The 14,645-nt window shown below is 36.7% G+C and overlaps 1 protein-coding gene across 3 annotated transcripts in view; it reads left to right on the top strand.

Annotated features, from left to right (window-relative positions):
- The window catches only part of LOC129722961 (coiled-coil domain-containing protein AGAP005037-like), a 1,195,377-nt gene that overhangs the window by 1,061,980 nt on the left and 118,752 nt on the right, over positions 1-14,645 (top strand). The gene's annotated exons all lie outside the window — the stretch shown is intronic.

Here is a 14,645-nt window from a genome sequence, read left to right as displayed (position 1 = left end):
AAAATTTCCTAAACTATTTCTTACGTAAATTAATCTTTGCTGTTCTCTATAGATCTCTGCCTCCTCTGTCTCGCCAAATCGTGTTGACGATAGCACTTGGTTGGTGCGTGAACTGCTTACCGAACTTGGTGCTCTTAATTCTGCGTTAATGAAAGCTGACGGTACGGTTCTTTGAATCCGTGATTGATTCAGGGTGAGAAAATCAGTATCAGTGACTGAATTTGATCTCCTTTGCGATCCTTTGTAAAATCGGTTCCTACGCACGGCGTCAAATGCCGGTTCAGTAAACCTAATCTCACGTCCGCGCAATTGAATCACTCGGTCGGTCATTAATAATGTTATGGTTAATAGCGCATCTGTTTGCTATTATAGTTGTTATTGTAAAAAAAAAGAAGATGAAACAAAATCACTCGGGAAAATTTCCTATCCCCTTTTGCCTTGCGGACTTGATTCACCAATATGCACGAAGTTCAATACACTCGAACGAGCGGAAACCCACTCAAAATGATATTGTATCCGTGCAATTAAAAGAAAATGCATATGAAAGCGAAATAACATTCGAACAAACGTTCTGGTATCCTGAAAAAAATTAAGAAAGAAAAACAAAATGCATCTAGAATTTAAAATTTTTTCCTCAATATTCAGGTTTTTGTTTAATTTGATTTATCGGTTATTTAGATTTGTGTTAGTATTCGCGCCTATCTGTGATATTTTAGCGGGTCGCTTACGGATGGTCCGGGCTTGCCGCTGTGCTATTAGTACGGTTTATAAGATTCGACACTAACTGCAAGCGGTGTCGTTTTATTAAAAAAAAAGCAGTATAATATAATGTCAAAAAAAAGGGTTAGTATTAAATGCAAGCAATTAGTTTTTTAAAAGCAAGCTGCTAAATGTAATTGACTGAACAATCATGAAAAAAAAATGAAAACTGCCGATTATAAGTCCTAATTGCGAAAGCAAACAAATCCTAACAATTAAAATTACAAATTTCTAACAGTGTTGAGAAGTCACCATTTGTGATTGGACACACATACTCATTATTTACTTATATTTATCATAAATACTTAAGCTACTAACAAATCCCCCCTTAAAAAAAAAAAAAAAATTATCACTACGGCTACGGTGATGTGATGATGATGAAAACTGCCGAAAAATCAATACCGCTGCCGCTGGCCAACCGCTGTTAGCAAACCAAAAACCAAGAAAAATTGAATCTGCCGTGCGGTTTTAATAAAATAATTTAATATTAGTGTTTCAAATGTTTCATAAATAATCTGAAAATCATGAAAAACATTCACGGCCGTACAACGTTACAACAGCTGACACTGCATAAACGTAGGTACACTTGCACTTGCCGTACGGCGGGTGTTTTGTTGGTTTAGTTTATTCACCGCTACCGTTGGTGAAAAATAACACCTTCGCTCGCGGCGCTGGTACCGCGCTGCGTGGAATAATTCTACGAAATATGCCAACAAACACTCGTCGGAATGTTCGCGCGTAAGATTTCTCTAACATGCCACGGACAAGAAGGCTGCTAGTGATAAATTCAAGCCAAGCAAAACTAAAACGTTCAAAGTACTCACCAAATTAGCTGCGTCATCTTTTTGTCACTTAGGAATGTCACTCAGTTTATAATTTTTTTATTTGTTTGTTCGTTAAGAAACCACTGATCACTATTATTCAAACACAGAACACTCAACGCGCACACATAATAACAATTGATTAAATAACTGATTGTTGATTGAATAACTGAAATAACTAATTGTTGAACAACTGATAATAAACGTAATTGGCTCCGTAAAACATTAATTTGTATTGTGCCGTGTCAAATAAATGTTATGTGAACTGAGATTAACTTCAGAGAGTGGTTACATCCCACTTCTGACACCATAAAATCCAAAGACTTAGCTTTGCCAGGGACTTGTGATAAGCACGATGAGTCCCTGTAAGTGCAGGGAATTAAAACATCCGCACTGATTCTACTTTGGAAATCGAATGTTTTAATAATTAACTTCAAACTTAATTCTACCCTACCAAAAAGAGTCGGAGAGAAACAATTCTCTTGTCCGATTCTTCGTCCTGTCCTTGTTAATCCTAACATTTTTAATTAGTTAGTTATGCATTTGTATCTTCCGTCTCGCTCAATTTACTCGCGGACAGGCGTCACTTACACAATCGGAAATCGTTCGGTATTCATTATTATTATTATTATTTTAGGTTATTTGCCATGTGGCCGTCATCGTTTCGTTCTCATCGGAAACGGAGCGTCGCATTTCGACTTCGAATGCTATAGAAAAAAAAATATTAAAGTATCGTTCTCTTGAAATTGGTAGAATTGCTGAGTGCTTTAAGAAATGCTTATTAATCATACATGCGCGGCTATTATTTCAGAACCAGTCTGTGAGAACGGAATGTCGCGATTTATTCCTAATTCAAGAAACATGCATGGACAAGAATATTCCTGTCCATGGGAATGTAATGCAAGAGTTTATGAGAATCAAAAATGCTTATTAATTTCTTGGAAGGCCTGTTCACACACATACAGAAAATGCTCAGCTCGTCGAGCTGAGTCGAGTGATATATGCCATTCGGCCCTTTGGAGCACTTTTATATCTTCGGTTTTGCAAGTGATTGCTATACCTTTCTAGGAGGCAAAAAACGTATAAGAGGGACATGCAGGATAGGTCAAGGCTCGCCAAGACATCACGAACAAGAACAGCCGGCTGTCTACCTTCGGCCTACAGGGAAGCTATTGATTTAGACCTGGCGTCACGGTGTACGGGGCATGACCTTCACCACAGGCACAGATACCACTTTCACCGAGCCCAATACGACGGAGATGCGCGTCAAATCTAGAGAGGTTGGACATAAGCCGAGACATCACGCCTACAGCCAGCCCCCTGAACCACGGGTTCGTCGATACATTGGGTATAATTGAGTCTAACCCACCTTCTCAGTTCCCCTCTGGTCCAAGAATTTTGTCAACTGATGATCCCATTCTGACGTACAAGTGCAAAAAATTCATTAAAAGCAATTGGTCTTTCATAAATGTCACCGTTTGTCGCGCCCACCTCAGCCAGAGAGTCCGATTTCTCTTTGCCCGGTATAGAGCAGTGAGAAGGGATCCACACTAAGGTAATCTGAGTAGATTTTTCGGATAAAGCACTAAATTGATTCCGTATTTTCCCCAGGAAATACGGTGTGTGCTTAACATCTTTTATCGTTCGGAGGGCTTCAATAGAACTGAGACTGTCCGTAAAGATAAAATAGTGGTCCGTGGGCATTTTTTCGATAATCTCTAGGGTATACTGAATAGCAGCTAATTCTGCGACGCAAACAGAAGCAGGATTATCGAGCTTATGGGAGACGGTAAAATTGTTATTGAAGATACCGAAGCCAGTGGAACCATCGAGAAGTGATCCGTCAGTGTAGAACATATTGTCGCAGTTGATGTTTCGAAATTTATTGGAAAAATGTTTGGGGATCTGCTGCACGCGTAAATGATCCGGGATTCCACGAGTTTCGTCTATCATGGATGTATCGAAAAACACAGTAGAATCAGAAGTATTCAATAAGTTAACACGATTTGGAATATTCGAAGAAGGGTTAATATTTTGGGACATGTGATTGAAATACAATGTCATAAAACGGGTTTGAGAATTAAGTTCGATTAACCTTTCAAAATTTTCAATTACAGGACGATTCAAGACCTCACATTTGATAATATTACGAGAAGACAGGCTCCAGAAGCGGTTTTTCAATGGTAGAACTCCAGCTAAGACCTCCAAACTCATCGTATGGGTCGACTGAATGCAACCTAAGACGATACGCAAACAACGATATTGTATTCGCTCCAGTTTGATCAAATATGTGGCTGCTGTGCTTCCTAGAAAAAACTACTATCTCAGTCTTCTCCGGAGAGAAAATGGTACCTAGCTGTGAAGCCCAAGCAGACAAATTGTCCAAAGTATCTTGCAATGATCCTTGCAAATCCGTAGGTTTGGCTCCTGTAACAGAAACCACGCTGTCATCTGCAAGTTGTCTTATCAAGTATAATTGCAAAGAAGGGGGCTTAAACATGAGCCCTGGGGAAGACCCATGTAGCTAATGCGAAATGTTGCCAAATCGCCATGCGTTAAATGCATGTGCTTTTCGGACAGCAAATTGTGCAAAAAATTGTTCAAAATTGGAGAAAATCCTCGTCGGTGAAGTTTGCCTGAAAGAATGTCAATAGAAACGGAATCAAAAGCCCCCTTAATGTCCAAGAACGCAGACGCCATTTGTTCTTTGCGAGCATACGCCAGCTGAATATCTGTTGAAAGCAACGCAAGACAATCATTCGTCCCTTTGGCACGGCGGAAACCAAACTGAATATCTGATAGTAGACCATTTGATTCGACCCAATGGTCTATACGACGGAGTATCATTTTCTCCATCAATCTCCGGATACAGGATAGCATTGCAATCGGCCTATAAGAGTTGTGATCAGAAGCTGGTTTTCCCGGTTTTTGGATGACGATTACCTTCACTTGCCTCCAATCCTGCGGTACAATGTTTTGCTTCAGGAACTTATTGAACAAGTTCAACAGGCGCCTCTTGGCATTGCCGGGTAGTTTCTCAACAAGTTGAATTTGATTCTATCTAACCCAGGCGCGTTATTGTTACAGGACAGGAGAGCAATTGAAAATTCTGCCATCGTAAAAGGTGATTTTATCGCGTTTTCCCGGAGACGCATCGCGAACAATGTTTTGCGCAGGAACAGAGTCTGGACATACTTTCCTGGCAAAATCAAATATCCACCTACTTGAAGACTCCTCGCTTTCGTTGATCGTTACGCGATTCCGCATTCTTCGGGCTGTGTTCCAAAGAGTGCTCATTGATGTCTCTCTCGACGTCTCGTTTACGAACCGACGCCAATATCCGCGATTCTTTGCTTTAGCCAAGCTTGTAAACTTGGTATCAAGCTCCGAATAACATTTAAAGTCGTCGACATTATCTGTATCCCGGAAGGCCAAATACGCTTCGGATCTTTGGGTGTAGACATCGGAGCACTCTTTGTCCCACCACGGAGTGGGAGGCCGTTCTTTGATCGTTACGCCGGGATATTTTTTCGTTTGGGCTTGCAACGCAGCGTCGAGAATCAAGCCCGCGAGGAGGTTGTATTCTTCAAGTGGTGAATGATGTTGAATCGACTCGATAGCTTCTGAAACTTCTTCCTCGTATAACTTCCAATCGATATTCCGAGTGAGGTCGTACGGAATATCAATTGGTCGCGTGCGAGTTGACCTGTTAGTAATTGAAATTAGAATAGACAAATGGTCGCTACCGTGGGGATCGAGAATAACCTTCCATGTGCAATCCAACCGTAGCGAACTCGAGCATAAAGATAGATCCAAAGCACTTGGGCGCGCTGGAGATTTCGGGATACGTGTCATTTCACCGTTGTTAAAAATTGTCAAGTCGAAGTCATCGCAAAGGTTACAGATCAAAGAGGAACGGTTATCATTGTAAGAAGACCCCAAGCCACGCCATGAGAGTTAAAGTCTCCCAAAATCAAACGTGGCGAGGGAAGAAGTTCTATTAAATCAAAGAGCAGCCGTTGCCCAACCTGTACTCTGGGGGGAATATATATTGAGACAATACAAAGTTATTTACCGTGTATTGTCATTTGACATGCGACAACTTCGATGCCTGGAAACGAGGGGAGGTTACTACGATAGAAAGAATAGCACTTCTTAATCCTTAGAAGTACTCCTCCATATGGAGTATCGCGATCAAGGCGAATAATATTAAAATCATGGAAGTTGAGCTCATTATTCGAAGTAAAGTTTCACAAAGGGAAAATGCATCGCATATGTTTTTATTTATCAAAACTTTAAACAAATCAATTTTAGGTAAAATACTTCTACAATTCCACTGTAAGAGAGAGATAGAATCCTTCATATAAGTAGATGAATTAGGCATCGAAGGATACAATCGCTGCAAGGAGGGGTCATTGGGCAGTCAAATGCTTCAAAAAATGATCTATCTGTTGGGAGGAATGCTGTAAGAAAAATTTTAATTGGATCGGGTACATTGAAAGTTTCAAAAATCCAGTCCACAATGTCAGAGGATCTACATCCATCGCGCTAAATCTAGCGCACTAGCGCCAACAAGAACACGTACCTCTTTACTTTTCCCTTCTAACGAGGTTGGTTGTCCGATCGTTCGAAGCAGCAGAACAATCGGCCACACACGAGTGCGGAATCACTTCAACGCAGCGACACAACCCACTTGTCAGATGGCCTTGAACACCGATAATCTTTTGAAAACCAAAGCTGCAGCCGGTAGGTTCACAACATACAGCCACTGCAGTGAGCCGGGTACGGAATCACTTCAACGTAGCGACACAGATCACAAGCTAGTTGGCCTTGAACACGGATTATCTTCTATTTTGTTTGGCTATTCGTACACACAGAGCGAATTATAATGGAACGACCACTTTTTACGTCCGTTTCTGTCGAGTTTTCGACGCGGAATCTATTATAAAGTTATAATTATGTGGACTACAAAATAGTTATTGAAAATAATCGCAAAGGATTAAAGTTTAAACCTCTTAATAATCCTATGACGTCCTTCTGGTCATCTTTAAAGTATCTGGAGTATTCAAAAATTAAATTATTATGGCAACGAGACGCTAGGGTCCGTGCCTTCCACTACTTATTCACCCGGGCATCCGATAACCAATTTGGTTCGAGCATCTGGGGCAAAATTTCTTCCAATTACTTTTTATATTTTATTTATTGATTGGGTGCAGGCCTGCTTCCCTTAGTCTACTATATATTTTATAAGGTGGCTCCGAGGAATATACTTTTTCTTAGTTTCTATGCCTTGCTATGGATTTTAGCCTATTCGCATAGCAGGGCAGGCTGCTAGGGATTTTGAGCCTATTCACCTAGCAGCTCTTCAATAAATAAATAGTTTTTTTTTCTGCGGGTTTTCACCTCACTCTCATAACGACGATTAATTATCGTAGTGTTTTAGTTAAGTTTAGTTTTAGAGTTTGAGGAAAAGGATTATTTTGAATAAGGAAAATTTTGGTAAGTGGCATATCAAAGTGAAAAATAAGAGGAAAACAAGTTAATGTTTAATGTTACTTTCACCTTAGGCTGGTCAGGCTCAAGATAAAAGCTGTTCCTTTATTCAGGTACACAGAAGTGACCAGAATGTATATTAGGATGTCACCAAAAAGTAAATTTGATATATTAAAAGAATATTCAAATCTTTTTTTTGCAAAATTTGAAAATGTTGAAGCTTTTTTACCTTTCTCCTAAAAAGGAATAGCAATCACTGGAAAAACTAAACGTATAAAAGTGCTGAAAAGGGTCGAATGTCGTATATCACTCGACTTAGTTCGATGAGCTGAGCATTTTCTGTATGTGTGTGTGTGTGAGTGTGTGTGTGTGTGTGTGTGTGTGTGTGTGCGCGTGTGTGTGTGTGTGTGTGTGTGTGTGTGTGTGTGTGTGTGTGTGTGTGTGTGTGTGTGAGTGTGAGTGTGTGTGTAACGCTCTCCCAATCTCACTCGATTTTCTCAGAGATGGCTGGACCGATTTTCATGAAATTAAAGGTCTAGTTTTCCCATGAGACCCTATTGAAATTTATTGTAATCGGATTTTTAGCTTAGAGGTTATGTTGAAAAATGTAAAAATCACGTAACATTATTATCTCAAAAACTACACAACCGATTTTAAGTAAAAAACCTTCAACTTTTGAATTTCATAAAGATTGGACATGTAGTTCAAAAGTTATTTACAGAAACGTGTTCTGGAGAGTGTTTAATCTCACTCATGTTTCTCAAAAATGGCTGGACCGATTTCCACAAAATCAGTGTCATATGGAAGGTCTAGTTGCCCCATAAGACCCTATTGATTTGTTCTGCAATTGGACTTTTACTTTGCCTGCTATGTTTTGAAATGTGAAATCCAGCTTTGAAAAGAAAAGACTACTACTACTTTGAAAAGACTACTTAAACACCAGCTGCCTCATAACACCCTTTTGAATTTCACTGTAATCGGTTTGTTTACTTTGTCTGTAATGTATCAAAATGTGAAAATCACGAAACTTCATTATCTCAGAACCCGATCAGTCAAAAATTTCAGGATTATAACAAATCTTGATATATAGTTACGCACTGTTTTGCATCAACTTGTGTTCTAAACTTGGTCTCGTTAATAGTTAAAATATCAAAATTCCTATCAGAATTACTTACTGATTTTTACAAATAATAGCAAGTTTTGTAAGGTTTACGGCAGAAAAATATCAGAATTAGCTAGAATGTACAATATTTTGTTAATTGATTGGAAAAATTTTTTGTAAATATGCTTTAAATAAACACAATTTCGAGCATCCAAGTGTATGATAACAAAATTTGATATAATTCTGTACTTTTAATCATTCTGGCATGTCAAGAATATTATAGGCTTTGGTATTTCTATCCAGTTTAGATATATTTGTGTTACCCGTTTGTTATAATCGTCTGATCGCGAAACTACACAACCGATTTGAACAATATTGATATAAGATGAACGGGCTAGTTAAAGGATAACTGATGAAATACGATGATTGAAGACGTGGTTTAAAAGTTGTGATAAAAATGTCATATTTGAGATAGAAAAAAACTCCTTTCCTATGAATAATTGAATCTAAATGATATTTAATCGAATGATATATAATCGAGTCCAACCTAAATATGAGCACAGTAACGTTTCGATTGTACCACGATCAAAAACGAATTTCGCATCATCATCTCCTAGAAAGGTATAGCAATCACAGAAAAAACTGAAGGTATAGAAGTGCTCTAAAGGGGCGAATGTCGTATATCACTCGACTCAGTTCGACGAGCTGAGCATTTTCTGTATGTGTGTGTGTATGTGTGTGTGTAACGCTCTCCCAATCTCACTCGATTTTCTCAGCAATGGCTGAACCGATTTCAATGAAATTAATTGCAAATGAAAGGTCTATTTTCCCCATAAGACTCTATTGAATTTTGATGTAATCGGATTTCTAGTATAGAGGTTATGTATCAAAATGTAAAAATCACGAAACATCATTATCTCAGAAACTACGCAACCGATTTGTACAACATTTATTTCAACTGAACGGGCTACCAAAGAACCCTTAACTTTTGAATTTCATAACGATTGGACATGTGGTTCAAAAGTTATGGAAAGAAACGTGTTCTCGAGACTATTTAATCTCACTCATGTTTCTCAGAGATGACTGGACTGGTTTTCATAAAACCGGCGTTAAATGGAAGGTCTAGTTGCCCCATAAGACCCTATTGATTTGTTTTGCAATAGGACTATTACTTTGCCTGCTATGTTTAAAACGTGAAATCCAACTATGAAAAGAAAAATATTCACAAGACTACTTAAACTCACTCACTTTTATCAGAGATGGCTGAACCGATTTTTACTAAATTAGTGTCAAATGAGAGGTCCAGCTGCCTCATAACACTCTATTGAATTTAACTTTAATCGGACTGTAACTTCGTCTGTAATGTATCGAGATGTGAAAATCACGAAACTCCATTATCTCAGAAACTACACAACCGATTTGAACAATATTGATATAAGATGAACGGGCTAGTTGAGGGTTAAGTGATGAATTATAATTGAACAAGTGGTTTCCTAATTCGGCTGCTCTATACGTTCCCATTTCATTTGATTATAATCGAACTTAAGCAACCGTTATGTTTTAAATTGTTAAAACAACGAAAGTCTATTATCTCAATGATTACACGACTTACTCAACATAACTAGTGTCATACGAACGAGTTATCTCCTAAACTTACAAATAACTAACTTCATAACAACTTGATATGTGGTTCAAAAGTTATGGAACGAAAAGAAATTCAAAGACCATTTAAAACTATACCTGATTTGATCAACATATATGGTCTCAACATGATTTAAATGTGGTATCGTAATATTTGAACGTTCCCGGTATCGATCGTGATTAAATTATTCGAAATTAAGAGTCATTTCTTTTATTTCGCTATTTCTTAAGCACTAACATTACATCAAATTTCATATTTTATACTTCAATTATAACATCAATATTTTAGAACCCAAAGAGTGAATATACTTTTATTGGATTGAAGCGTCCATGTAAATCTATTTTTACAAATAATAAGTTTGAATGAGAAAGGCTGGGTCTGACCATTAGGTGGATTAATTTAGGTTTTTCCGTAACTTTTGAACCATATGTTCAATCTTCATAAAATTCAAAAGTTAAGGGTTTTTAAGGTGGCTCGGTTATTCAAATCCGAGCCACCTTAAAAGTTTTTATCGGTTGTGTAGTTTCAGATATAATGATGTTTCGTGATTTTTACATTTTGAAACATAACCTCTAAACTAAAAATTCGATTACAATGAAATTTGATAGGGTCTTATGGGGCAACTAGACCTGTCATTTGCAATTTATCTCATGAAAATCTGTCCAGCCATCTCTGAGAAAAGTGAGTGAGAATAAAAATCTCCACATACACACACACATACACACACATACTCACACATACAAAAAATGCTTAGCTCGTCGAACTGAGTCGAATGATATATCCATTCGGCCGTTTAGAGCACTTTTATGTCTTCGGTTTTGCAAGTGATTGCTATACTTTTCTAGGAGAAAGGCAAAAAAGACTGGAAAATAGTATAGTTTACCTCCTTTTTATTCACAACCTTAAGATCAATAATAAAACTAAAATTAATTCGCCAAAAACGATAACAGCGCGGAAAATTATTTGTTTATCGCCGATTTTGTTTATGAGCAAGATCGCGCCAAATGACCTATGGTCGAATATCGACCATTTTTGATTTGAATGAAACTTTGCACACGTATTTGGCTTAGCAAACTGAGCATTTTTCGCAGGTGGAGAGATTTTTTACACCCATGAGTTACATTCTAAAAGGGCGTATGCCTTTTGGCATGGGTTTTATTCGAAGCATTGTAGCCCAGAAACCGTTGGATGTATAGAAAAACTGTCTGAGAATGAGTTGTAGGGAATTAAAAATGCACTATAAAAAAATATCCACTGTACGAAAAAAAATTTTGTGACCAAAAAAAGTTAAAAATAAACATTAAATTTCAATTTAAAAAAAAGAGTTGATTTTTTTTTAATATTTTTTTAAAGAAACTTGATGTCAATACGCAACTTTGAAAAAAAAAGTCCAGGATGGAGGAATGAAAAATATTAATTTTTATGGTAGATTAATTTTTTTATAAAAATTCTAATTTAAACATTTTTCAAAATATTTGTATTCTGATGATTTTAAAAGATGCAGAGAGTCATTTTTAATCAAAAAGATCTTGGTAGTAAACATTCTAAAGGCATCGGTTTTCGAGTTATTTTAAATTTAAGCTCGAAAAATTATAATTATTTCGGAAAATACACGTTTTTCTTAATTTGTCCATGGTTCTCCAGCAAAAACCATACGTTCATTGGAATGCTTGATCAAAAATATACAATTCATTCTTTGACAACAAAACGATTGGATAAATAACTCAAGCGCTAAACCTTAGCCTACCTACACGTTCTAATTACTAATAATAACTGTTTGTGAAGTACGCAACCAATAACTGGGTTACCTATAATATCTGTTTTCGCTTAGAAATACGATAACACTACTCCAGATGCGTTAGTAACAGTTTGCATTTTGTGAAGATGAATAAAGTGAAAATGGAATACACCAAGCCCAAATGCTGTAAACCCTTTCCTGAGCATCGGTGCTCATCAAGCTCATGCAAATCAAACGAAAACGTTATTGCAAAATTAAAAATTTTGAACAGTCAAGCTCATTTTAATACGTCTTTATCAATTTGTGATTCGTGTAGTTATCGGAATAATAGTCAAGCCACCATTCATCCCTTCGTTGTTTACTATTCAGAATCTGGAACACTTCAGAATATCAGCTTCATCATAATATCGGAAGTATTCCATCATGATACTGTTGCGGTTCAGGTGTTCATTGCCAAATTAATGAGTTTTTTGAAAACAACAATAGAGTTGAAAAAAACGATATTAATGTCTGATGGAGCTGCTTCACAAGTCACAATATAAAAATAGTAAAAACTTTGCAAGTCTTTGCAAGTTCAAAACAAAATATAACGTCGATGTAGAGTGGCATTTTTTGTGACTTCTCATGGTAAAGGCCCATGCGGTGCAATTGGTGGCATATTAAAACGAATGGCAGGAAATGCAAGTTTAGCTAGAGAACATGAACATCCCATTTCAAGCGCAAAAGAATTGTATGATTGGTTTAATCAGAAAAGTAATAAAAAATCATCAAAAATGTTATTAAGTTGGGTATCATATGAAGAATATGAACAAGGAGTAACAGAATGGAGCAATATTTTCAAAAAATCTATAATAATTGCTGCCACACAAAAGTATTACTCTTTTGTTCCGATTTCAGAAAATAAGATACAAACGAAGCTGTTTTCAAAAGATGACGAACCATTTACTTATGATAAATATAAAATATAAGGTGAAACTAGTTCTGTAAAGTATCTATGGCATAAGAAAAATATGTTCCTAAGATAATAAAACTCGAAAATAAATATTTGATTCTTGTATATATTTATATCACTTAGAACATTTAACTCTTTTCTTGAGAACCGTTCTCCCAATCGTTTTGTTGTCAAAGAATGAATTGTATATTTTTGATCAAGCATTCCAATGAACGTACGGTTTTTGCTGGAGAACCATGGACAGATTAAGAAAAACGTGTATTTTCCGAAATAATTATAATTTTTCAAGCTAAAATTAGAAATAACTCGAAAACCAATGCCCTAAGAATGTTTACTACCAAGATCTTTTTGATTCAAAATGACTCTCTGCATTTTTTAAAATCATCAGAATACAAATATCTTGAAAAATGTTCAAACTAAAATTTTCATAAAATAATTAATCTACCATAAAAAAAATATTTTTGATTTCTCCTTCCTGGACTTCTTTTTTAAAGTTGCGTATAGACGTCAAGTTTCTTTGAAAAAAATGAAAAAAAAATTCAACTCTTTTTTTTTAATTGAAATTTAATGTTTATTTTTAATTTTTTTTGGTCAAAAAATTTTTTTTTGTACAATGGATTTTTTTATGATGCATTTTCGATTCGCTACAACTCATTCTCAGACAGTTTTTCTATACATCCAACGGTTTCTGGGCTACAATGCTTCGAATAAAACCTATGCCAAAAGGCATACGCCCTTTTAGAATGTAACTCATGGGTGTCAAAAATCTCCCCACCTGTGAAAAATGCTCAGTTCGCTAAGCCAAATACGTGTGCAAAGTTTCATTCGAATCAAAAATGGTCGATTAAATTTTCGCGTGTTTCCAGGCGATTTGAAATGATTTTGCTCTTATTTACAATCATCACTTAATTGCTAAGAACGAATAAAAATTATAATTGGTCACACAATCGTAAAATACTCTTATACTAATATTGAAATCAAACAAATGGTAACACAGATTTAACAGTAAACACATACATCTTCTCGGTTCATGGTGCGCATAGTCTGTCGGATGGCGTTGAAGTCGAAGGAAGCTTCGCTGTCGTAAAGGTCGTGGGATGATGTTTAAGTCGACCTGAGCGAGAATCCAGGGCGCATTCATTTCTCCTACTAGCACCTTAGCCAGAAACACAGTTCTCAGGACATTTCGTCTTTTATGAAGCGTGTCCACCTAACAAGCGACATAAGCTCTCGTGGGATGGAAGCTCGTCAGGTTTTTGCCAGGGAAGAAATCTTAAGGCAAACCTTACAAACTTCGCTTGGATTTTTGCCTTTCTCCTAGAAAGGTATAGCAATCACTTGCAAAACCGAAAATATAAAAGTGCTCCAAAGAGCCGAATGGCATATATCACTCCACTCAGCTCGACGAGCTGAGCATTTTCTGTATGTGTGTGCGTGTGTGTGTAGTCGGATTTTTAGTTTAGAGGTTATGTATCAAAATGTAAAAATAATGAAACATCATTATTTCGAAAACTACACAACCGATTTGAACAAAATTGGTTTCGAATGGACGGGCTACCTGGAAAACCCTTAATTTTTGAATTTTATAAAGATTGAACTTGTAGTTCAAAAGTTATGAAAAGAATCGTGTTCTGAAGACTGTTTAATCTCACTCATGTTTCTCAGAGATGGCTGAACCAATTTTCATAAAATCAGTTTCAAATGGAAGGTCTGAAAGAAGGCTGTCCCATAAAATCCTGTTGATTGGTTTTGCAATCGGACTATTACTTTGCCTGTTATGTTTAAAAATGTGAAATCCAGCTATGAAAAGGAACATATTCCGAAGACTACTTGGACTCACTCACTTTCTCAGAGATGGCTGACCCGATTTCCACAAAATTAGTGTCAACTAATAAGTCTAGCTGCCTTATAACACCCTATTGAATTTGACTGTAATCGAATGTGAAAATCACGAAACTTCATTATCTCATAAACTACACAACCGATTTGATCAATATTATTATCAGATGAGCGGGCTAGTTAAGGGTTAACTGATGACTTATGATTGAACACGTGGTTTCAAAGTTTGGCTGTCCTATACGTTCCCAATTCATTTGATTAAAATCGAACTTAAGTAACCGTTATGTATTAAATTGTTA

The sequence above is a fragment of the Wyeomyia smithii genome, chromosome 2 (genome assembly GCF_029784165.1).
Source record: "Wyeomyia smithii strain HCP4-BCI-WySm-NY-G18 chromosome 2, ASM2978416v1, whole genome shotgun sequence".
Classification (NCBI taxonomy): Eukaryota; Metazoa; Arthropoda; class Insecta; order Diptera; family Culicidae; genus Wyeomyia; species Wyeomyia smithii.
This window is presented reverse-complemented; position numbering and strand designations above follow the sequence as displayed.